Genomic DNA, 26,175 nt, shown 5'->3' on the forward strand with positions numbered 1-26,175 from the left:
GTCATTTGGGAAATGCAAATCAAAAGCGTGAGATACTTCACACCCACTAGGGTGGCTCTAATAAGAGAGGCAGATAATAACAAATGTTGATGAGGATGCAGAGAAACTGGAACTCTCATGCATTGCTAGTGGAAATGTAAAATAGTGTGGCTGCTGTGGAAAATGGGCCAGTTTTCAAACAGTTAAACAGAGTGGTCACGTTGCCCTGCATTTCTACTCCTGGGCATCTACACCTGAGAAGTGAAAACAGAGTTAACACAAAGCTTGTACACAAATGCTCAGAGCAGCATTATTTATGGGAGCCAAAAAGTGGAAATAACCCAATGTCCATCACCTGACAAATGGATTAAAAAAATGCAGCCGGGAGCGGTGGCTCACGCCTATAATCCCAGCACTGTGGGAGGCCGAGGCAGGTGGATCACAAGGTCAAGAGACCGAGACCATCCTGGTCAACAAGGTGAAACCCCATCTCTACTAAAAATACAAAAATTATCTGGGCGTGGTGGTGCCCGCCTGTAGTGCCAGCTACTCGGGAGGCTGAGGCAGGAGAATTACTTGAACCCAGAAGGCGGAGGTTGCGGTGAGCCGAGATCATGCCATTGCACTCCAGCCTGGGTAACAACAGCGAAACTCCATCTCAAAAAAAAAAAGGACTGCAATTGCTTGAGCCCAAAAGGTTGAGGCTGCAGTGAGCCGTGATCACACCATTGCACTCCAGCCTGGACCAGCGTGAGCCCGTCTTGAAAAAACAAAACAAAACAAGATAAATAAAATAAATTAATAAAATTTTAAGAAGTGATATATCCAAACAATGGAATATTATTAAGCCATAAGAAGGAATGAAGTATTGATACCTGCCACAACCTGGATGACCCTTGAAACATTATGCTAGGTGAAGGATGCCAGTCACAAAGGATCACCTATTGTATGATTCCACTTACACAAAACATCCAGAGTAGGCAAATCCAGAAAGACAGAAAGTAGATTAGTGGTTGCCAGCAGCTGATGGCAAGCGGGAGTGGGGAGTGACTGCTAATAGGTTTGAGGGTCTCTTTTTAGGTGATGAAAATATTCAGGTATCAGACACTGGTGACAACTGCACAACTTTATGAATACATTGAAAATCACTGAATTGAGGCCGGGCGCAGTGGCTCAAGCCTATAATCCCAGCACTTTGGGAGGCCGAGGCGGGTGGATCACGAGGTCAACAGATCAAGACCATCCTGGTCAACATGGTGAAACCCCGTCTCTACTAAAGTTACAAAAAATCAGCTGGGCATGGTGGCGCGTGCCTGTAATCCCAGCTGCTCGGGAGGCTGAGGCAGGAGAATTGCCTGAACCCAGGAGGCGGAGGTTTCGGTGAGCCGAGATGGCGCCATTGCACTCCAGCCTGGGTAACAAGAGCAAAAACTCCGTCTCAAAAAAAAAAAAGAAAAGAAAATCACTGAATTATACACTTTAAGATAGAACGATTTTATGGTATATGAATTATATCTCAATAAAACTTGAAAAAAGGGACGAATGTTGGCCTCAGAGAGCTTACATTCAGTGTTTGTGTGTGTGCGCGCATGCACATATATGTGTGCACAAATATGTATGCATGCATGTGTGTGTGTGTGTGTGTGTGTGTGTGTGCAAGCCCATCCCTGTTGTGCTCAGTGCTCTGAAGGAAGGGTGCCAAGGAGAAGAGCTGTGATGGGAGTGGTCAAGGAGGACTTCCAGGAGGAAGTGACCTGAAGGAAGAGGTAACAGGATAAGGAGGAAAGGGAGAGATTCAGGCAGAGGTGAGTGCCTGTGCAAAGGTTCCGTGGAGGGAAGGAGATAGGCATAATAGGAGGGGCTGGAAAGGACCTAGGCGGCTAGAGCTGGGGAATGGGAGGGAGGGACACCAAAGGGAAGGGCTGGAGGGGCTGTTGTGCCCTGTGGCCTGAACAGGGAAAGCAGCCTGGGGCTGGAAAGGGGACACTAAGCCCTCCAGTGGCCCCTAAGGCCAAACATCATGCTGGAGGCGTTAAGCACCTATGGGGGGAGTCGCATGTTCCTGGTCAGCAACTGGAAGGAGTCCGGAGGTCATTTGTCCTGGCTGAGGCCACTCTTCATGTGACCTTGTAGGAGGAGAAAAAAATCCAATTCCCTGACTTACTTAGTGGCAGCTCCTTGTACCGATTCTCCCAGGAAGAAAATTCTGATGAAAACCAGTCTCACTGCTATGGCAACAGCAACCACTTCTGACTTCTCCTTCCGACTAAAAGCCAGGTGGGGAAGTCTGCCTGGCAACAGCAGTGGGTGTCAGGAGCCCCGCAGGCAAAGGTGCACAGCAATCCCTCCCCACCCAGGCCTTCGGGATCCCCCTTACCTACTTTCTGTCCCAGTCTTGGCTCGGATCCTAGTTTCCCACTTCTCTTTCCCGTGGAGAATCACAGCAGACACCAACATCTGGACAGCACTTCACTGCTCAGATGGTGATTTATGCCGCCCGTGATGTGGGACCATTATCCCCATTGGATGGCCCAGGACACTGAGGCTCAGACAGGTGGAGGGGTCTGCCAGTCTGGTATCCTTCCTGGCACTGCACTACTCATCCCTAAACTGAGACTTTGCTTGTTGGCACAGGCCTCCTGCTCTGATTCCTGCGGCATGAAGGAATAAATGACACCTCCTCCACCCCTCCCCTCAGTCCCTTTCCTGGTAATCCACCATATATGGGGGATGGAGGTGTCTGGTCCAACTGAAGGCCCCGGGAGAGATCACTGGGGCCTGTGAGTGCTTGGGCAGTGGGAAGGAATCGTGGCAGAGGCCGTGAGCAGTGCATCTCTGAGGCGGTATCCCCAGTGACTGGGCTTGAGAGTTTCCCTTCAGAATACTGGGCTCTGATCTTTAATACAAGCATTAATAACAATGGCTAGGGCTGGGCAAAGTGGCTCACACCTGTAATCCCAGCACTTTGGGAGGCCAAGGTGGGTGGATCACAAGGTCAGGAGTTCAAGACCAGCCTGGCCAACATGGTGAATCCACGTCTCGACTAAAGATACAAAAAATTCTCCTGGCTAGGTGGCTCATGCCTGTAATCCTAACACTTTGGGAGGCTGAGGCAGGTGGATCACGAGGTCAGCAGTTTGAGACCAGCCTGACCAACATGGTGAAACCCCATCTCTACCAAAAACACAAAAATTAGCTGGGCGTGGTGACGCATGCCTGTAATTCCAGCTACTCAGGAGACTGAGGCAGGAGAATCGCTTGAACCTGGGAGGCAGAGGTTGCAGTGGGCTGAGATCACTCCACTGGACTCCAACCTGGGCATCAGAGCAAGACTCTGTCTTAAAAAAAAAAAAAAATTAGCTGGGTGTGATGGCGAGTGTGTAATCCCAGCTACTCGGGCTGAGGCAGGAAAATCCGTTAAACCCAGGAGGTTGCAGGGAGCTGAGATGGAACCACCGCATTCCAGCCTCCAGGACAGGGCAAGACTCTGTCTCAAAAACAAACAAAAACAACGGCTAAGATGTGCGCATGGACTCCGGGCCAGCACTTTTTGTGTCCCATGTCATTCAATTCTCACAACTACAAATGAGGGATGGCCCCTGCCCCCTCGTTCTACGAAGGGAAGAAGATCTCAGAGCTGGAGAAGAGGCACAGCTGCAGTAAACCCAGGTGGTCTGGTCCCAGAGACTGAGCTCTTACGCAGATACCTACAGGCCTCACTGCAGCCTTGGGAGGAGACTCTCTCCCCGCTCTATCTCAAAGGCAGGCTGGGAAGATGAAAGGGGAGGGCAGAGGAGCACCGGGGAAGGGAAAGGAATAATCATTTCCTGGCCCTGGGCCAGAGGCGGCTGGCAGGACCCGTTGGAGGAAGCGGTGGCGTGCCCGTGGCCAGAGTGGAGGGAGGAGGGAAAGGAAGGCCTGGTTCCCCTGGCCTAGTCTGCATGAACATATGCTGAGAGCGGCTCTTCGCAGGTGGGATTTCCTTTCATCCCCCAAGTGACACCGCGTGGGAATCACAGCTAATGCTTACCCTATGCCAAGCATCTCTCCAATGCTTAAGACGCTTTGATTCATTTAATCTTCAAAGGAACATGCCAGATAGAGCCTAAAGTCAAGCCTATTTCGCATATGAAAGCACTGAAGCACACAAAAAAGTAACTTGCCCAAGGTCACACCGCAGATCAAGATTTGGACGAGTCCCCTGGCTCAGGTCCATGAGTTTAACAGACTCGCTGCCCTGCTAGGAGAGCTAGAGGACTTTTCTTCCAGAGAAGGGACAAGGCCCTCATCAGTGGGGTTTGATCTCCTGGGAACGCCTGTGGCATTGACTTTTATTATTTATTTATATATTTATTTATTGAGACAGCTGCAGTCCCGTGGCACAATCTCAGCTCACTGCAACCTCCACCTCCTGGGTTCAAGTGATTCTCCTGCCTCAGCCTCCCGAGTAGCTAGGATTACAGGCGTGTGCCACCATGCCTGGCTAATTTTTATATTTTTAGTGGAGTCGGGGTTTCACCATACTGGCCAGGCTCGTCTTGAACTCCCAGCCTCAAGTAATCTGCCCACCTCAGCCTCCCAAAGTTCTGGAATTACAGGTATGAGCCACCTCACCCTGGCACTGACAGTCTTAGTCTGTTGCCCAGGTTGGAGTACAGTGGCACAGTTATAGCTCACTGCAGCCTCGAACTCCTGGACTTAAGTGATCCTCTCGCCTCAGCCTTACAAGTAGCTAAGGCTACAGGCGTGTGCCAACACACCCAGCTCATTTTTGTATTTTTTGTAGAGACGGGGTTTCACCATGTTGGCCAGGATGTTCTTGATCTCCTGACTACGTGATCCACTCACCTTGGCCTCCCAAAGTGCTGGGATTACAGGCATGAGCCACCATACCCGGCTGCAGCTACCATTTTCTAAACCTTAACTAAGTGCCAGGTGCTGTGCCAAGTGCATTTCATGGATTCTCTAACTGAATGTGCTCGGTGGCTCTACACTCAGGTACAGTCATCTCTGCTTTACAGATGAAGAAACTAAGCTCAGAGAGGCTGGGCAACTTGCCTCTGTTCACACTTTTAGGAAGTAACAGATGCAGGATTTCCACACCCTCAGCTTCCTCTTCTGCAAAATGGGAGGAAACTGTACCATCACCTGGTGCTGCCGGGAGGGTGAGAGTTGACCAGGTGCATCAAGCATTCGGCCATAACAGGCTTTGATAAACTGTGCCCCCGTACCCTACTCCCCACTTCCTGTCCTATTGGTCTCTGACACCAACCAGCCCAGCCTGTCACAGTCGACAACCACGGTGTGATTCCCAGGCTGGGCCCCAGACAGCCTCTCAGTTTAGTGGATGATCCCTGTCTCTGGTGGCCTGTCTTGAGGATGACAGCCAGTGGCAGCCTGGGGACGGCAATTCGCTCAGATGGCTCATGGGGCTGCTGACCAGCAGACAGGCAGAGCAGCTGGCATCACCCGAGGCTGATCAGACACCCAGGGGAGTCCGGGCCTGCATCCCATCCCCAAGTCGAGACCCTTCTCTAGCACTGGGGCCTTGTGGACCAGGGCAGGAGCACCAGTGTAGGTGTACACCTCACATGCCTGAATACCCAAGTTACAAAACAAACTAACCAACTCCTAAATATATGTTCTGTCTTCTAATAGACTTAATGGTCTGGAAGGCCAGGCTGTGAATTCCAATCCCTCTGACTTCTTGGAGTTCTGAGCCAGAAGGCAGTAGCATCTTTCAACACATGGGAAAGCCAGCTCCAGCTAGCGTTCCCATTTCTGGCTGGGGTCTCATATGCAGGTCTGGACCCTAGGACACATGTGTAAGCTATGTCCACTCCCGTCCCTCCTTCCAAGCAGCTGGCCCTGTCTATGGGTGGAGAGGCACACACCGGCAGCGCAGGCTGTCCTCTGGAGAAGCCCTGGCAGGCCCTGACGGTGGGCTTGGGGCTGACTGGATTGAGGACTCCGGGGGTCTGAGTATCTGGGGTGGAATCTAGGGTGGGAAGGTAGGGCATAGGTTTCCAGTGGACATGTCCCCTGATCTGGTGGAGTCCCCACCCTGGGGCAAGGGGCGTGGCCAGAGAAGGGCCACAGAAGGCCCCCTAATGCCTCTGGTACCGCCCAGGTCCCCTGTGATGTCTGTTGTGAGCGAACTAGTAAATCATCACTGGAGACACATTCCCAAAGGAGGGTCTCAGGCCACACAGGTGCCTGGACTCCAGGGGTGGCCCAGGTGGTTGGAGAGCTTGGGATCAGGAAATCCAGATTCAAGTCTTAGCTCTGCCACTTGCTGGCTGTGATTGTGGCCCAGCGAATTCCCCTCCTGAGTCCCAACTGTTCATCTGTAAAACAGGGATGACAGTTTCTACCTAGTAGGGTTGTAGGAAGGGGCACATAAATGCAGTAAGGTCTGTGAAAAGGTGTGTGCCTTGCTTGCACAGGCTGTTCCACTCCACCCTGGCCACTGCTGCTAACCCCGCTCTGTAACATTCAGATCTTTTATGATCTTTTCCTGTATAGCGCTCACCATTCGTGTCCCAACAAGATCACTAATAGCATCTGAGTCCACACGGGCAAGGACACTGCCACCCATACTACTGCATCCCCAGCACCTACCTAGTGCAGAATAAGCACCCAGGACTGGGCTCAGTGGCTCATGACTAATCCTAGCACTTTGAGAGGCCGAGGCGGGTGGATCACCTGAGGTCAGGAGTTTGAGACTAGATTGGCAAACGTGGTGAAACCCCGCCTCTACTAAAAATATAAAAATTATCCAGGCCTGGTAGCACACCCCTATAATCCCAGCTACTTTGGGAGGCTGAGGCAGGAGAATCACTTGAACCTGGGAAGTGGAGGCTGCAGTGAGCTGAGACTGCATCAATGGACTCCAGCCTGTGCAACAGAGTGAGACTCTGTCTCCAAAAAAATAAATAAATAAACACCCAGTGAATATCTGACTGGCTGCATAAACTATGAAACTTTGTGATTATTCACCTGGGCCTTCCATCTGCTCTTGGGGTTCATTCAAGCATCACACATTCACTGAATTCCTTCTGAGGGCCACACTTCATGTCTATAGTCAGTAGACACTATTCCAGGCCTCAAGGAGCTCCCAGTCTAGGGAGAGGGATTTGATGTGGAAACAGAGCAGAATTATAACAGCATAGTACCTGCTGTGATGGAGGCAGGGTACAAGGTGTCAGGGCCCGGAGAAAGAAGTCAGTGTGGCTAGGATTTGGGAGTACAGAGAGATGCCCCGAGGAGGAAATGATGGATTAGCAGGCCTAGGAGATAAAGAAGAAAAGAGCTTCCAGAGGCAGGCACAGCAAATGGCAAAGGCTCTGAGGCATGAAACATCCCATGGCAGTGGTGAGTGTTGGTTAGCAGGCAAGCTAGGGCAGGCTTTCAGTGTCCCTCTGGTCTAGACAAATAATTCTCAATGTGTGGCCCCTGGACTAGCAGCATCAGCACCACCATGGAACTCGTCAGAGATGCACATTCTTGGCCCCCACCCCAGACCTCCTAAATCAGAAACTCTGAGGGTGAAGCCTGGAAATCATATTTTAACAAATCCTCCAAGTGATTCTAATGCACGCTAAAGTTTCAGAAACACAGCTCCAGACTTGATCCTGAAGGCAATGAGGGGCCAGGGACAGGCTCTAAACAGAGGCGAGGCAGGATCAGAACTGTACTTTTGTTTTTTTGAGACAGAGTCTTGCTCTGTTGCCAAGGCTGGAGTTCAGTGATGCAATCTCGGCTCACTGCAACCTCCACCTCCCAGGTTCAAGCAATTCTCCTGCCTCAGCCTCCTGATGAGCTGGGATTACAGGTGCCTGCCATTATGCCTGGCTAATTTTTGTATTTTTAGTAGAGACAGGGTTTCGCCATATTGGTCAGGCTGGTCTTGAACTCCTGACCTCAGGTGATCCACCTACTTCAGCCTCCCAAAGTGCTGGGGTTACAGGTGTGAGCCACCATGCCTGGCAGAACTGCACTTTATTAAGATCACTGAGTCCAGGGCAGTCTGGAGAGGGGCTGGTAGAAACCCACATCTAAAAGCTGGCCTGACATGGAGCCTCCCTCCAGCTGGACAGAGCTGCTGTGGCTGCAGAACAATCTATCTTCACCTGTGAAAGGGAAGTGGATACTGGGAAGTCAGGGACTCCTGCTGAGCAAAGGGCCTGTTGCCAGGGTGACCACCTGTCACTCAGATAAAGGGGCACAGTCCTACAGAGGGTCAAATTGGGGAGCTGGCTGTTATGGCAATCTCCCCTCAGGTCAGGCGTGGTAGGGGAAGAAGGAAGCCCGATGTCCCCAGGTACCTCACCCTCATTCCCTGGAGGGAGCACTACTAACCCCAAGTCTCAAGTTACTCCTTGACCAGCTAACCCATCCTCCCTTCCTCTGTCCATTTGGGCACCAGGAGGCAGTTTCCTCCCCTTCCCATCATGAAGCTACACCCTCCCTGTCACAGCCTAAACGCTCGGGGACTGTCTCCTTGGCTACAAACCAGGCCTCTGCATCCATTGGGATCTTCATTCAAAGGGCCGGAGATTCTCATCTGCCAAGCCTTCACTTCCCTTTGCCAAGGCAGGGTATGGACCCATCTGGGGCTGGTGACCCATCACCAGTGGTGGAGCTCTCTCATTCTCTCATCAGTTGGCACAGGGCAAGAGGAAGAGGAACAGGACTCAATACATTCCTTTCAACCAGGAGACAGATGCAGAGGCGCACATTAAACAGCTTTTCAAGGATCCCCAACAAGGAAGCTCAGAACAACTGAGGCCCAACTCGAAGCTCAGGAGAGAGGAAAGGAAAAAAGAGCAACTGCACCCTCAGACCTGGTAGAGGGTAAAGTCCAAGGAGTCTGCAGTCCGAACGGCCTGGGTTAGGGTCCTGAACCAATCAGTACTGTGTGATGTTGGGCAGGCTCTGTCACTGGAGCCTGTTTCCTCATCCGCACACGGCAGACAGTATCCATATAATAATGTCTATCTCTTTTTTTGTTTTGTTTTTGAGACGGAGTTTCGCTCTTATTGCCCAGCCTGGAGTGCAATGGCACAATCTCAGCTCACCGAAACCCCCACCTACCAGGTTCAAGTGATTCTCCGGCCTCAGCCTCCTGAGTAGCTGAGATTACAGCATGTGCCACCATGCCCAGCTAATTTTATATTTTTGGTAGAGATGGACTTTCTCTATGTTGGTCAGGCTGGTCTGGAACTCCCGACCTCAGTTGATCCACTTTCCTTGGCCTCTCAAAGCTCTGGGATTACAGACGTGAGCCACTGTGCTCTGCCTAATAGTGTCTACGTCTTAGGAGTACTTCAGGATCAACTGAGGAAATGCAACTGAAGTGTACGCACAGTGCCTGGCACCTCCCTGCATCTTGTCCTACTTTTCCTCAGGGAGGGAGAAACACCTGCTCTCAGGTGGCTACTCCTTGATGGTGGGACACTTGCTGGGGAAAAGCAGCAGCTCCAGGGTCAGAAATGCTCCATAAATGGCCGGGCACAATGGCTCACACCTGTAATCCCAGCACTTTGGGAAGTCGAGGCAGGTGGATCATCTGAGGTCAGGAGTTCAAGACTAGCCTGGCCAACATGGGAAAACCCTGTCTCTACTCAAATACAAAAATTAGCTGGGCATAGTGGCGAGTGCTTGTAATTCCAGCTGCCTGGGAGGCTGAGGCAGGAGAGTTACTTGAACCTGGAAGGTGGAGCAAGACTCCATCAAAAAAGAAGGAAGAAAGAAAAGAACAGAAAAGAAAGAAAGAGAAAGAGAGAAAAAGAAAGAATAGAGAAAGAAAGAAAAAAGAAAGCAGAAAGAAAATGAAATGCTCCATAAACGCTGACTGCTGGTACTGTTCTTATTACTATTAATTACCTAGCAATGAATGAACCCTGCCTTGTAAATTGCTTCCTCCAGGTAATCTGCATTTCCTATTGTCCTTATAGTCTTCATTCACTACAATCTGCTGAACGCATGTTTTCTAGAAAACGACTAGAAAGCAGGAGCCATGTGGTACTTTTTAGTTTTCTTGCAATCCCTGGCCCAGTCCCTGGCAGGGAGCACCCAAGAAGCTCAGCAAGGAAGGGACCGGGAGATCATCCATTCTAACTTAGTATGCAAGACAGACAGCTTTCCTCCCTAGCCTTATCAATTGCTTGAATGCCTCCAGGGATGAGGTCCTTATTCCTTGCAGAGCAGTTTCCAGTGTCCAGGACTTGGGAGGCTGAGCTCCACGGGGTGAGTAGGAGCTGAATGGGCAGCTGTAGGGGTTGGGGATATTCCCCGCCGCCGCCCCGTGCCCCAGCAGCCCCCCCTTCCCTCTGAGAGCTGATGATAGGAATGGTTCTAATTATGCTCTAATTGCTTTCTTCCAGGCAGTTTCTCTGGAGCCAAGGAGTTCAGAGTTCATGAATAAATGAAGAGAGAGGAAGCGGAAGGGATGTTTATTGATCCGCAAATCTCTACGTGCCAGTGTCCGCCCCACAAATGCTTGGGCATGCAGCAGTGTGCAGTTTCGAATACAGATGCTCCTTGACTTACGATGGGGCCACATCCCAATCAGCCCATCCTAAATCGAAAATGCATTCCACATCCAATAAACCCACCGTAAGTAAAAAAACCATCTTGAACCACTGTATGTTGGGGACCAGCTGTACATACAAACACAAAAAACATACCAGCTGTGCATACAAACACAGAATCATATCACAGACCCCAAAGGTGTCTCCAACAGACTGGTGGGGACTAAAAGGAAGGTAACAAGAAGTTTCCTAATAGATGAAGCAACTTGAGGCTCAGCAGCGTAAGTGCCCTGCCCAGGGCCTCGTGGCAGAGCAGGAGCCTAGGTCCACAGCCTTTGCTCTTCCCCACCTGGTGTCCCACCAGCATGGAGGTTTAACAGTCACCCAAATGTGGGTTCCTCCCACCTCTTCTTCCCTAGAGCCTCTTCTCTTGGAGGATGGCCAGCTTCTCTTGGGGGATGAGGCATTTAGATGGAAGGGCACCCTGAAGGGGGCAGTGCCTACCTGCCAAGGGTAGAGTTGAGAGTGGGACCCGAAGCCAGCAGGCACTGTATGTAGATTTGTGGATCAAATATCCTTGACTTGCACCGTGGTCTGGGGAAAGCCATTGCCCATTACCTTTTCTTTTCTTTTTTTTTCTTTTGAGATGGAGTCTCACTCTGTCACCCAGGCTGAAGTGCAGTGGTGCTATCTCAGCTCACTGTAACCTCCACCTCCTGGGTTCAAGTCATTCTCCTGCCTCAGCCTCCGGAGCAGCTGGGACTACAGGCATGTGCCACATGCCCAGCTAATTTTTGTATTTTTAGTAGAGACAGGGTTTCACCGTGTTGACCAGGATGGTCTTGATCTCCTGATCTCGTGATCCACCTGTCTTGGCCTCCCAAAGTGCTGGGATTACAGGCGTGAGCCACCACCCAGCCTTGCTTTTCTTTTTTTTTAGACGGAGTCTCACTCTGTCACCCAGGCTGGAGTGCAGTGCCACTATCTCAGCTCACTGCAACTTCTGTCTCCCAAGTTCAAGTGATTCTTGTGTCTCAGCCACCCAAGTATCTGGGACTACAGGCACTCAACAACACGCATGGCTAATTTTTGTATTTTTAGTAGAGACAGGGTTTTGCGCTGTTGGTCAGGCTGGTCTTGAACTCTGGCCTCAAGTGATCCGCCCACCTTGGCCTCCCAAAATGTTGAGACTACAGGTGTGAGCCACTGCATCCAGCCTCATAGTCCATTTCTGGGCTTCAGTTTCCCCAGCTACCTAGTGTGAAGGTGGAGGCAATGTGTGAGAGCTCCCTCTCAGACAAACTAGAATTTAAGATGTCTGGCAGCTAGACACCTGAGCTCTGCCCCTCTCAGGTGGGCACTACCTCCCTCAGATTACCCCCCCCCCCCATTCAAATGCTTCATTCCTCTAGGAGAAGCTGGCCAGAGGCTCTAGGAAAGAGATAGGAGAAACTCACATTTGGGTGACTGCCACCTCCACGCTGGTGGGACACTGGGTGGGGAAGAGCAAGGGCTCTGGACTCAGGTGCCTGCTCTGCCACTAACCTCACTCAACTTATGCTTTTTGAGCCTCAAGTTGCTTCATTTGTTAAATGGGAATAACAGATTATGTTAAGAAGCTTCACGCAGGGAATATAACAGGTTTAGCTGAGTGCCTGGCACATAGGAAGTGTTTGATAGGTGGTAGTTGTTATTGCTAACATTACCAAAACCCTGCAAGGAACAGCTGTCACCTTCATTACAGATGAAGAAACCAAGGCAAAGAGAGGTCAAGCAACTTGCCCAGAATCACGCGTTAAGCACCAGGATTTGAACCCACTGTCTGATCCATCGGTGTCCCCAGGGGTTGGCACATGGCAGGTATCCATAAATAATGTGCTGAATTACAGAAAAATAGAGCAAAAAAAAATTCGTGTAAAAACAGGTCCCGCTTCTAGTGACCAAGTTGGGGGTGGGCTGATAGAGGAAGAACTAGACCAAAATTTCCTTAAAGGTCAAAGTGAAATGCTGGGTCTGAGGGACCCTGGGACTCCTTGACTCCTCGGTGGCTGGGACCAGGCCAGACGGGGATATCGGGGCTCCATGGTATGTGCTTGTTGAAAACCTTTTTTTGTTTTGAGATAAGAGTCCCGCTCTGTTACCCAGGGTGGAGTGCAATAGCACAGTCTCATCTGACTGCAACCTCCATCTCTTGGGTTCAAGTAATTCTTGTGCCTCAGCCTCCCGAGTAGCTGGGATTACAGGTGCACACCACCACACTCAGCTAATTTTTATATTTTTAGTAGACATAGGGTTTCATCATATTAGCCAGGCTGGTCTCAAACTCCTGGTCTCAAGTGATCTGCCCATGTTGGCCTCCCAAAGTGCTAAGATTAGATGTGTGAGCTCCCATGCCCAGCCAAAGGAAATCTTTTTACCCCTTTATGACTTCCACTAAGAAGCCAAAGGTAGGAAACCTGGCTGTTGGCATCAGCCAGACTCTGCCTGCCCTGCCGCTGCCTCGCTGCATGACTTTGGACAAGTAACTTCAGTTCTCTGAGCCTCAGAGTCCTCATCTAGGAAACGGAAATGGCTGTGACAGTTTCACCTCTAGGTCTGTTGTGAGGATGACTTCAGGTGGCACGTGCAAGGCCATGTGGCATTGGGGTAAGGGCGGGACCTGGGTTTGTATCCCAGCTCTGCCACTGCTGGATATGACTGCTCTCAGACTCAGATTCTGCTTTGGTAGAGACAGTAGCTGTGCCCACCCTACGGGGTGTCACGAGGATGAATGAGCCACTCCAGGTACAGCAGTTACAGCAGAATGAGGCAGGTCATAAGTGCTCAGTAAATCTTCTCTATTAGATTATGCCATGTGCAGAGACCCTGCAGTCCATTTTATATATGGGGAAGCAGAGCCCCCAGGAGGCCCAAGGACTTACCCAAGGTCACAGAGCCAGTTCACAGCAGAGCCAGGCCTATTGGCGAACCAGGTGTAAGCAGGACCCCCCTGTCCAGACTTCCAATTCCCCGGTAGTGTGAGATGTATAAATAGATAAACACAAGACCTCTCATGGCCCCGGGCCATCTTGCTCATGGCTTGAGGACTCCGGGGGTGAGAGGTGGCTGATGCTCCCCTCCCTTCTCCTCCCTGGTGGCTCCAACATTGGCCTGAAGGAGTGGGGTGTGTCAGAGTACAGGGAGGGCTGCCCCACCTTCCTGGCCCCCTGACCAGTTCCTCCACTCCAGTGCTGGCTGTTAGAAGCCTCAGAAACAATCCAAAGGCCCAGGACCAGAACACCATTTGTCAGCTTTGCATGGTGGTGGCGGGCTTGTCTCCATGGCAACAGTGCAGTGTGAAGGCATCCTGGCATCATTAGGGAGCGCGCTGAGTAGTATAAACAGAGGCTGCAGTAGATTACACGCCTATTATGAGCAGTCTCGGGCTCTGAGCACTGGTAATTATGCCTAATTGTGCATTTAATTGTGTAATTGAAAACCCACATCTCTGGTTCAGGCTGGGGCTGCAGAACATACCCACCTCCCCCCAAAAAGAGGCTTAGGAACCAATCCTTACCCTGAAAATCTCAGAATTTTTGCCCTTCTAGGGTAAGGGGTGGCCAGAGCAGGCAAGGGAGTAAAATGCCTATAGATTTCCATTTCCTCTACTGCCTGTACCAGGAGCTCACCAGGCCCTGTGATTAGAGGTAGGTGGTAAGGAGTATGCTAAGGCAAGGGGACATGGTGAACTCACAGAAATATTCATCATTGAATACACATAAATTCTTTCTTTTCCTTTCTCTTTTTTTTTGAGACAGGTCTTGCTGTGTTGCCCAGGCTGGAGTGCAGCAGTGTGATCTCAGCTCACTGCACATTTGACCTCCCGGGCTCAAGTGATCATCCTACCGCAGCCACCTTAGTAGCTAGGACCACAGGCAGGCACCACCATGCCCAGCGAATTAAAAAATGTTTTTGTATTGGACTAAATCAAGGTTTAAAAAAATTTTTGTTTGTTTGTAGAGAGGGGATCTCATTATGTTGCCCAGGCTGGTCTTCAACTCCTGGCCTCAAGTCATCCTTTGGCCTCAGCCTCCCAAAATGCTAGGATTATAGATGTGAGCCACCATGCCCGGCCACACACAAATCCCATTGCCTGGGACAGGAAACTCATCACCTGGTTATCAGCCCCCACCCCTGCAGAGCCTCTGGAGAGTCTTAAAGCTGTGGACAGAGTTCAGTACTCTCCTCTCCTTTCCCACTTCATAGTCTGTGATAAATGAGGCCCAGAGAAGGCCAGGCCCAGCTCAAAGTTGCACAGCGAGTGAGTACCACAACCCAGGGATTCTGACTTGCAGCTGAGGGCATGTTTCATGCCCTAAGGTGACTCAGCACTGAGAATCATGCCTGGCAGTTTGTGTGTGCTTGATAAATATTTGCTGAATTCAACTCCAGACAGAGTTAGCTGGAGGCAATTCTCACTCTGACTCAAGAGTATTAGTCTTTCTGTAGTTCAAGAAGCTCACCCGTGGTGAGCTGGAGGTTAGTGATGGGCCACAAGCCTCCCAGCTCTGAATCTCTATAGTCTGAGACTTGATTTTACAACCAGATATGCTACATGGGCATTTGGGGTGGGAGCAGTGCAGACAATCACACAGACAAAAGAAAGATGAGGTCACCAGAGTCCCTGACAACCTGACACCCAGGCGTAAAGTCTGGAGCAAGCCAGCAGAGGCAGAAGTCTCCTCCTGCTCCCAGGCCCTGATACCTCATCAGTCCCCACTACCTGCCACAAGGCGGGCCAGGCAGCACCTCCGACCTCCACCTGGGAAGAGAGGGAGCTCATTACTGACTCAGAGCTGGAAGGGTCCTTTGAGATGATGGGTCTAATCTTTTCCCCGTACAAAGTGGAAGAGAGGCCCAGAGAGGCCACGCCTTTGTTTTGGAACCCCTCTTAGTGAGTGGCAGCCCATACCCAGGGGCTCTCCCTGCATTATTTCAGGTTGCCCTCATTATAATCCTATCAGGTGGGACTATGGACTGTGGGTAATATAATTATTCCTTTTTTTTTTTTTGGAGACTGAGTCTTGCTCTGTTGCTCAGGTTGGAGTACAGTGGCGCAATCTCTGTTCACTGCAACCTCTGCCTCAAGGGTTCAAGTGATTCTCCTCCCTCAGCCTCCCTAGTAGTTGGGACTACAGGCACGTGCTGCCACTCTCTGCAATTTTTTTTTTTTTTTGTATTTTTAGTGGAGACATGGTTTCACCATGTTGGCCAGGATGGTGTCAAACTCCTGGCCTCGTGATCCACCTGCCTCAGCCTCCCAAAGTGCTGGGATTACAGGCATAAGCCACCATACCTAGCCATGCATCACAGTTCTTTTAAGTCCAACACAGAGCTTGGGGTGGGTAGAATGGGGGAAAGGGGGCATCTGAATAAGCAGTTAGATCTGGCATCTGGTAACATGCTCTATGGCTGAGGAAAGGTTTGGATTTCTCCTCCTGCTTCCATGCCGGCATCCCACAATACTAGCAGGGGGCAATGGGGCATGCAAGGAGAAGCTGTGGCCTCTTATTCCCATTTTACAGAAGAGAAGACTGTGGTCCAGCAACACCAAGAACACAGATAGAAGCGCTGCTCTGGCTTTGGCCTTCCACTCATTGAGAAAGGGGTCGTCTCATTTCCTACCCCATGGGTACTTGGATTTGCAGAGCCTGCAGCCTCATTTCCTGGGCATTTAAGAGTGTGCCCCCTTCGTGAGCCCCCACTCTGCACGTTTTCTTTCTTTTTTCCTTTTTCTTTTCTTTTTTTTTTTTTTTTGAGACAGAGTCTTGCTCTGTTGCCCAGGCTGGAGTATAGTGGCACTAACTCAGCTCACTACCACCTCCGCCTCCCGGGTTCAAGTGATTCTCCTGCCTCAGCTTCCCGCATAGCTAGGATTACAGGTGTGCACCACCATGCTTGATGAATTTTTGTAGTTTTAGTAGAGACAGGGTTTCACTGTGTTGGCCAGGCTGGTCTTGAACTCCTGACCTTATGATCCGCCTGCCTCATCCTCCCAAAGGGCTGGGATTACAGGCGTGAGTCACCGCGCCCAGCTGCACATTTTATTTCAAAGAAGCCTCCCAACAACTCTCTGAGGCAGATGATTATTATCCTGATTTAGAGAAGTGCAGGTGGAAGCTCAGAGAGATTAGGGATCTTTTTGCCCAAGGTCATCTAGCTACAAAGAGGCAAAGCTGGACCTTAAATCCCAGCCTGCCCCCAAAGCCTAGCTTCTTCCCAGTTCCCAGTCCACCTCCTTGTCTCTCGATTTGCCAGTTGCTTTGAGAGAGGCCAGGAGGCCAATGTACATCCGGAAAACCTGCAACCACACTTCACAGCTCCTCTAAAACCTCAGTGCTCATTCAGCTCGTCTGGAGGAAGTTTGCTTTGCTGTCTGAAGCTCTCCCTCATCTCTGAATCAATCAACACCCCTAGGGAAAAAGGGAAAGGCAGGCAAAGCTCTAGGACTTGGCTCTCTGGGTCTAAAGCCAGTTTCCACCCCCATGGCCTGGATCTAGTTTTCAATTTAAAATTTTTTTAATTTCCGTGGGTACATAGTAGCTGTATATATTTATGGGGTTCGTGAGATATTTTGATACAGGCATCTACTGTGCAATAGTCACATCAGGGTAAATCAAGCGTCTATCCTTTGTGTTACAAATCATCCAATCATACTCTTCAGTTTTTATTTTTATTATTTTTTTGAGATGGAGTTTCACTCTTGTTGCCCAGGCCGCGGTGCAGTGGCATGATCTTGGCTCATTGCAACCTCCACTTCCTGGGTTCAAGTGATTCTCCTGCCTCAGCCTCCTGAGTAGCTGGGATTACAGGTGCCCACCACCAGGCCCAGCTAATTTTCTGTATTTTTACTAGAGATGGGGTTTTACCGTGTTGGCCAGGCTGGTCTCAAACTCCTGACCTCAAGTGATCTACCCACCTTGGCTGCCCAGAGTGTTGGGATTACAGGCATGAGCTACCATGCCCAGTCAGTTATTTTTAAATGTACAGTAAATTCTGTTGACCGTAGTCACACTGTTGTGCTATCGAATACTAGATTTTATTAATCTGACCTATATTTTTATACCCTTTAGTCACCCCCACCTCCCCACTCCCCTATTACCTTTCCCAACCGCTGGTAATCCTTATTCTACATTTTTTTTTAATTAAAGAATTTTTTTTTTTTTTTTTGAGACGGAGTCTTGCTCTGTTGCCAGGCTGGAGTACAGTGGCACAATCTCGGCTCACTGCAACTTCCGCTTCCTGGGTTCAAGTGATTCTTCCGCCTCAGCCTCCTGAGTAGCTGGGACCACAGGCGTGTGCCACCACACCCGGCTAATTTTTGTATTTTTTTTTAGTAGATTTTTGTATTTTTTTTTTAATTTTCACCATGTTGGCCAGGATGGTATCAATCTCTTGACCTCATGATCCGCCCACAATGGCCTCCCAAAGTGCTGAGATTATAGGCGTGAGCCACTGTGCCCGGCCAGAATTTTTTTTTTTTTTTTTAAATAGAGCCGAGGTCTCACATATTGCCCAGACTGGTCTCAAACTCCTGAGCTCAAGCAATCCACCCACTTCAGCCTCTCAAAATGCTGGGATAACAGGTGTGATCCACCATGCCCGGCCCTCTCATTCTATTCTCTACCTCCATGAGTTCAATTGTTTTAAATTTTAGCTCGCACAAATAAGAACATCTGAAGTTTGTCTCTCTGTGCCTGGCTAAATTAGTTTTTTTTTTTTTTTTTTTTTTTGAGACAGGGTCTTCCTGTGCTGCCCAGGCTGTAGTGTGCAGTGTCACAATCATGGTTCACTGCAGGCAGCCTTAACCTCCGGGGCAAAAGCAGTTCTCCCACCTCTGCTTCAGTAGCTGGGACCACAGGTGCATGCTACCATGCCCAGCTAATTTTTTACTTTTTTTTTTTTCTTTTTATGGGCTGGAGTTTCGCTCTTATTGCCCAGGCTGGAGTGCAATGGTGCAATCTCAGCTCACTGCAACCTCCACCTCCCAGGTTCAAGCGATTCTCCTGCTTCAGCCTCTTAAGTAGCTGGGATTACAGGCATGCACCACCACACCTGGCTAATTTTGTATTTTTAGTAGAGACAGGGTTTCACCATGTTGGTCCGGCTGGTCTTGAACTCCTGACATCAGGTGATCCGCCCGCCTTGGCCTCCCGAAGTGCTGGGATTACAGGCATGAGCCACTGCTCCCAGCCTACAATTTTTTTATATATAGAGAGAGATGGGGTTCTCACTATGTTCCCCAGGCTGGTCTCAAACTCCTGGGCTCAAGCAATCCTTGACCTTGCCTTTCCAAAGTGCCGGGATTACAGATGTGAGCCACTGCACCTGGCTTGGAACTAGTTTTTAAAAATACACCTGTAGCTTTAGTCTGTCTTCCTGTTACCAATCTCTCCTTAAGACTAGAGGAGAGTAGTTTGGGAATCGTCTACTGCATAGAAAAAAAAAAAAGAGGACTAGAGAGAACATTCCAGTGATCAGAGCTGACTATCTCTGCTTGGTCCACATTTTATAACAATTGTTCTCCAACCCCTTCCCCTTGATGACTACTCTGAGGCCCAGACTGTTATCTCCTGTTTCCTTGGTGAGATGTCATTTCACTCTTCTGAGCCTCGGTATGTCTATCAGTTAATGGGTATAAAAACTACACATCCCGGCCTGGCGCAGTGGCTCACGCCTATAATCCAAGCACTTTGGGAGGCCGAGGCGGGTGGATCACAAAGTCAAGAGATCAAGACCATCCTGGTCAACATGGTGAAAACCCATTTCTACTAAAAATACAAACATTAGCTGGGCATGGTGGCGAGAACCTATAGTCCCACCTACTCGGGAGGCTGAGGCAGGAGAATTGCTTGAACCCAGGAGGCAGAAGTTGCGGTGAGCCGAGATCGCGCCATTGCACTCCAGCCTGGGTAACAAGAGCAAAACTCTGTCTCAAAAGAACAAACAAACAAACAAACAAACCACATGTATCTCATAGAGTTGTTATGAGGATGTATCAGATGTAGATATGGGTTAGTTTATTCCCTGGTTTTCTCAATCTGCATCACAGCTCCTTGCCTCACTGCAACCTCCGCCTCCCCGGGCAAGTGACTCTCCTGCCCCAGCTGCCTGAGTAGCTGGAATTACAGGCGCCCACCAGAACGCTCAGCTAATTTTTTGTATTTTTAGTAGACACAGGGTTTCATCATGTTGGCCAGGCTGGCCTCAAACCCCTGACCTCAAGTGATCCACCTGCCTTGGCCTCCCAAAGTGCTGGGATTACAGGTGTGAGTCACTGCACCTGGCCATGCATCGCAGCTCTTTTAAGTCCAGCACAGAGCCTTGGGGCTGGTAGAATGGGGAGAGGGGACATCTGAATAGGCAGTCAGATTTGGCATCTGGCTAGGAAACCCTATGGCTGAGGAAAGGTTTGGATTTCTCCACCTGCTTCCACTCCATCATCCCACAATATTAGCAGAGGGCAATGGGGCATGCAGGGAGAAGCTGTGGAGTCCCAGATCTGAGTCTGAATCCTCATTCTGTACCTACCATTTATGTGGCCATGAATAAGCCACATAGTAGCAAGAGACATATATAAAATGCCTAGCACAATGCCTGGCTCATAGCAGACACCAAACAAAAAGAAATTCTCATTATTTAAATTTCACACTCGGCCCTATATTTTCCACATAAAGAAGAATTGGAGTGTTTGTGGGAATGACCCTGATCACGAAATCCTCTAATACAGGCAGAGATGAGACTTGACTTGACTGTGATGTGACTTGTCCAAGTCTCAAGGCAAAATATAGCCCTGGAGAGCACTTTCCTAGGCCAGGCACCATACTTGGCTATCCCGGCATCAGCTTGCGAATTACCCAAACTGCCATGGGCTCAGAAGCTGTTGTTCTGACCGCTTTGTAAGTAAGAAGGCAGAGGCTCAGAGGGTACAGAACTTCCTGGGAGTCACAAAGCAGAGCAGTAATGTCTGCCTGATCCCAGATGTAGTGCTCCTAGCCCCTGTGCCAGATCTCAGAGAAGCTGCCATTTACAGGCTGCTAATTTAAAAAGCATCTACCCACCAACCCTTACAAAGGAGCAGAACCAGGGCCATCCCCAGGTCCCCTGAAGGCCCTCTTCTCCATTCTACCTTGCTCTGCCCATCTCATAAGGGGCTTGAGAACAGTTTGGCCTCAGTCTGTTCATCCAAAAAGGAATCTGATCACCCACACCCACCCCCACTCCCATGCAAAGGGGTATGAGCAACAAATGGGCCAGTGGCCTGCATAATTTCATGCTCCTGACTCTGATACCTGGCCCAAGGACCTCAAGCACCCCAAGCAGAGGCAGACCCTCCCGAGGAAGCCCTGAGCCTGCAGCTGCAGCTGCTCCAGAGCGCAGGCCCCTGCTGGAGCCCATTTCCCTCCAGTCTTCACCATCAATATTGCTAATAACGACATCAATCAGGTTGACCACGTTTCACACCATTACTCACTCGAAGCTCAGCTGGAAGCTACATTCCCCCCCCTCCACCCCCACCTGCCAGAAAACAAAGAGCTTTCTAGAAGGGAAAAGAATGAAACCAGCATTTTTCTGAGTACCTACTATGTGTCTGGCACCTGGCCAAGGCAGCCCTTTCTAGAACTCTGCAAGGTCGAGTTCTCTTTTACAAAGGCAGAAACTGTGGCCAGAGGAGTGATTGCATGCGTCCAAGGTCACACAGAGCTGGGACAGAAACAACCATGGCATTGATCTATTACTGGGCACTCACTGGCTCATAGTGCAGGCACTACGCATGAGCCTACTGAAGAAACAGTACTATTTCATTTTCAGATGAGGAAACCGAGGCTTGGAGTTGTCTGGGATTAGACACGTTAAACGTGAGCAGCAGAGTAGCGTGGGGCTGAGAGGGCAGCTCTCTGTTCAGACAGAAGAGTCCTCACATCTTGGTTATGTAACTGACTAGCTTAGTGAGGTTGGGCAAACCTCGCACCTCTCTGAACCTCAATTTCCTCACCTGAAAAAAGGGATAATAAACACATCTATCCCATCGTGTGGAACTTCAATAAGAAGAAGGATGAAAACAGTAAAAGAGCTAATGTTTATTGATCATTTAACATGTACCAGGCACTTTGCCAAGCACTTTACATATGTATGCTCATTTGGTTAAATGAGGTAATGCATATAAACTGCTAAGCACAGGACTCCCGAAATAGGAATGATAATGATGATGATGAAGAAATTGATGATGATTCCCTAGGGCAAATCTCACTGGTTCATACCCTTCCAGGAAGAACAGAGTGGCCTGTAAGGCTTCAGAAAGGAGGTGGACTAGGAAAAGCTGGGTTTGGAAAGGGGAGAGAAAAGGCACAGTATTAAAAATTAGAGGGTGTGGCCAGACGCAGTGGCTCAGGCCTGTAATCCCAGCATTTTGGGAGGCCAAGATGGGTGGATCACGAGGTCAGGGGTTCAAAACCAGCCTGACCAATGTGGTGAAATCCCGTCTCTACTAAAGATACAAAAATTAGCCAGACATGGTGGCGTGCACCTGTAATTCCTGCTACTCAGGGGGCAGAGGCAGGAGAATTGCTTGAACCCAGGAGGCGGAGGTTGCAGTGAGCCGAGATCATGCCAATGCACTCCAGCCTGGGCCACAGAGTGAGACTCCATCTCAAAAAAAAAAAAAAAAAATTAGAGGGTGAACATGTTAATTACATTTCAAGATGATACGCCAAAAAGAATCCAGGAAAGCAAGGGACCCAAGATTCAACAAAACTGCCGTGCCAAAGCCGGGTGTGGTGACATGAACCTGTAGCCCCAGCTATTTGAGAGGCTTAGGTAGGAGGATCATTTGAGCTCAGGAGTTTGAGGCTGCAGTGAGTTATGATTGCCACTGCACTCTAGCCTGGGCAACATGGCGAGACTCCTATCTCTAAAAAAAATAAAAAATAAATAAACGAGGCATGCCGGCCCAGGCATCATCCTGAGTTCCAGACAGGTAGAGCTGGTAGGATCCCAGCAAGCGAGACCAGTAATTCCTCCCATTTTACAGATGGAAAAACCAAGGCCTGGAGTGGGGAAGAGACATGCCCCAAATTGCAGGACGTCAGAGGTAGAGCAGGGCTTGAATCTAAGTCTTTTGCCTCTCAGCTCAGTGCCCAACCACCTGCTACTTCCTACAAAGGACAGTCCACAAGGACAGTGCAGGGTGTCACCTGGATATGTATGGACTACAATACCACAGACACATCTCATGATATGAATCATTAAGATAACAATAAGCTGCAGTTTGATGAGTACTCACTCTGTACCTGGCACAGGGCTACATTCATTATAGAAGTTGAATCCTCACAACAACCCTAAGGATTAGGAACTGTTTTATATTCGCCCCATTTAACAGATGACAAAACTATGGCTCAGAGAGGGTAAGCAACTTGCCCCAAATTGCACAGTCAAAAGGTGACCAAGCCAGGACTAGAAGCCAGGTCTGTCCTGTCAAACTCCAGAGCCTTAACTACTATCTGACAGTTATCCATCTGAAAGGCACAGTCCCTACCTGCTTCCCCTAAACCCCATTCCACCCTCACACCTCACTCCCTTGCCCAAATCACATCTATCCCAACTGAGGAAGAATGTTTCGAATTGGCCTGATTTATTGTAATGATTAAACTCCATTTAAAAAATAAAAATGACATAGTTCCTCCTGTTTTCTGCTGAAAGATATTCAACAGCCTCTTTTTTTCCCTTAGTCCCTTGGATGAGAAAACCAAGACTCCCTTCTCTCCCCAGGCTGGTGAATTCCAACATCCCAGGAGCACATTATGGAAGGTGACAGGTAGTGGGAGCTCCTGGGGGTTAGTGACAGCTGGAGCGCCCCACTCTGCAATCAGCCCAGATAGTGCAACAGAGCCAAGAGAGCAATTTTCAAGTCCCCCCTGCAAATGATCTCATGTAACCTTCACAAGCTGCCCAAAGCCACCCAGCTGGGAAATGGGACAACTGGAATCCCACCCAGGTCTCATCTGACTCAAGCCTCTAGTGCTGGTGAGATCTTCTAAGTGGAAGAGTGGGGTTAGGTTAGCGAAGGAGAATCATGAAGGAAGGGAAGTGGGAGGCAGAGAGACTCTCTACCACCTTCATTTCTCTCTAGAGCCATGAGCGCCTCCTATGGAGCCCCAGACCTATCAGGGCCAGAAGTACTTATTTTATAATTAAGAAGGCAACAGAGGACCTAGCCAACTGCGTGGATTCAAAGCCTAGATCCTGGCTGGGTGTGGTGGCTCATGCCTATGAACCCAGCATTTGGGAGGCTGAGGTGGGAGGATGGCTTGACCACAGGAGTTCAAGACCAGCCTAAGCAATAGAGTGAGACTCATCTCTAAAAAACAAAAAAAAATTAGCTAGGCATGGTAGTGTGTACCCATAGTCCCAGGTACACGAGAGGCTGAGGTGGGAGGATTGCTTGAGCGTGGGAGGTCGAGGATGCAGTGAGCTATGATTGCACCACTGCACTTTGGCCTGGATGACAGAGCAAGCCCATGTCTCAAACAGAAACAAAAACAAAGACCGGATCCTAGTTCCTGAAGAATTCTGGACAAGCTACTTCATAGGGTTGTTATGATTAAATGAGTTAATGTATAGAAAAGTGCTTCTAGGAGTACCTGGCACTTAGTCAAGGGCTCTCCACAGCTAACTGCTGTTACCATCACCAACAGAGAATGAGCAATGGGATAAACTGTTAGGTTCACCTTTGGGAAGGAATCTACTTATAGAGAAAAGAAAACTTTTTTTTTTGAGACATAGTTTCACTCTGTCATCCAGGCTAGAGTGCAGTGGCATGAGCTCATCTCATTGCAACCTCCGCTTCCCAGGTTCAAGAGATTCTTGTGCCTCAGCCTCTCGAGTAGCTGGGATTACAGGTGTACACCACCATGCCTAATTTTTGTATTTTTAGCAGAGACCAGGCCAAACTGGTCTCAAACTCCTGACCTCAGGTGATCTGCCCACCTCACCCTCCCAAAGTGCTGAGTTTACAGGCATAAGCCACAGCACCTGGCCTAGAAAACTTACTTAATCTTCTGCACCGTTTGATTATGTATTGATTTATTTATTTTTACAATATATGTATATTAGTTTTCTAATTAAAAAACAAAAACCCTAGTTTAAAATAAAAAAATTAGCAAACACAGAAGTAGAATCTCTGAAAGGTTTAAACATTTCTTGGCATTACATGTTCCTCAAAGTAGATAGGGAAAAACAGACAATCTGCCCTTCTAGAGTTTGTTTCCATTCCACCTGATCTTAATCCCCTCTGCAATCCTCAGGGATGATCATTTTACAGATGGGAAGACTGAGGCTGCCCCCTGGGGGGAAGCCACTTGCCCAGTCTTCCACAGCTGGGAGTGGGGCTATAATCTCCAGTGCTAGGGCTGTTTCTACCACTGCCCAGGCTTGGTCTGTGGATGGCATGTTTGAAGCTGGTGTCCCCAGGAGGAGAGAAGCAAGACGAACGAGGAGGTCTGCAAGACCAGGCTCAAAGCTTCACTCTACTCTACATTATCGTGGGCTCCTGCGGTAGGGAGGGCTTGATGGATGCAGGCAAGAGTAGAAACGCAGAGCAAGGAGTTCAGCATGAGGCGGGCTCAGGCTCCTCATCACTCACACTTGTAAGACCTGAGTTCAGTGATGGAGGTCCCCACACACCTCTGCCCAGAGGAGAAGCATAGCTTCAACCTCCCTAGTTGTTCAACCTCAGCTCTAAGGTAGGTAAGAGACCCTTGCCTCTCCTTAACCACCCTCCCAGATTCTCCTGCCATGGCCTTATTTGAAGGGCAGAGCTGGTTCCCCTCGTCCGACACAGTCACTCCTCCCTGAGACAAGAACCTGAGTTCCCTATGCTGGGGCTAGGCACAGTGTCCTCAGATGCTCTGGTCCTCCCCAGGGCACCCAAGTGTCCCCACCCTACTGGTGCTGGCCCTGGCAGAGGAGCGGCTCTGGTGGAACTGATGACTGATGGAACCCCATGGCCGCAGCGGCCAGACCAAAGCAGGAAGGGTGGTCCAGGCTGGGTCAGGCTGGCCCAGGATCTGGCAGCTCCTGGTGACCCTCTCCAGGGAGGTGGCTCTCCATTCCCAGGACTGCCCAGTCAGGAAGGAGAAGGGAGGCAAAAACAGCACAAAGGATTGGAGGGTTCTTGGGGTCTAAGATCCCAGCACACAGATGAACATGGACCAGAAATGGTCAGCGATCTAGAGACACACCAAAAAGAAACCCAGTGAGACACACGCGGGCGGAGAGACTTCGTGAGAAACACACAGGGGCGGTGATCAGAGGCAGAGACCCGGAGGAAGGCAGACCCATGCAAACGAGAGACCTAGAGGGAAACACAGCAGGACCTCAACGGATCCACAGATCAGCCTCAGACACACCCCCGATCCCAACGAGCCACAGTCCCACAGCGCGTCCCCCAGCAAGAGGCCACTTGCACAGCGCGGGCGGGCCGGGGACTGGCGCACAGGACGCACTCAGGGACCCGAGGAGCGCCGGGCACAGCAGCAAGAAGCGCACACAAAGAGACAGCCCGGCCAGCGGGAGCAAGCTCCGCCCGACCGCTCCGAGACTCCGAGACCACCCCCCGCCCGGG

At 49.8% G+C, this 26,175-nt stretch overlaps 1 protein-coding gene across 2 annotated transcripts in view; it reads right to left on the bottom strand.

The window, feature by feature from the left end:
- Positions 1–26,175, bottom strand: part of NKAIN1 (sodium/potassium transporting ATPase interacting 1) — a 59,230-nt gene that overhangs the window by 32,552 nt on the left and 503 nt on the right. The window contains exon 1 of one of the 2 annotated variants that reach the window (XM_078331021.1): positions 1–13,802. This exon is cut by the window's left edge and continues 14,426 nt beyond it. The exons of the other annotated variant lie outside the window; for it this stretch is intronic. The gene's annotated coding sequence lies outside the window, so the exon portion shown is untranslated. Of the gene's footprint in view, positions 13,803–26,175 lie in introns of those variants that run through there. 2 annotated transcript variants of the gene reach the window in all.

This window comes from Callithrix jacchus, chromosome 7 (genome assembly GCF_049354715.1).
Source record: "Callithrix jacchus isolate 240 chromosome 7, calJac240_pri, whole genome shotgun sequence".
Classification (NCBI taxonomy): Eukaryota; Metazoa; Chordata; class Mammalia; order Primates; family Cebidae; genus Callithrix; species Callithrix jacchus.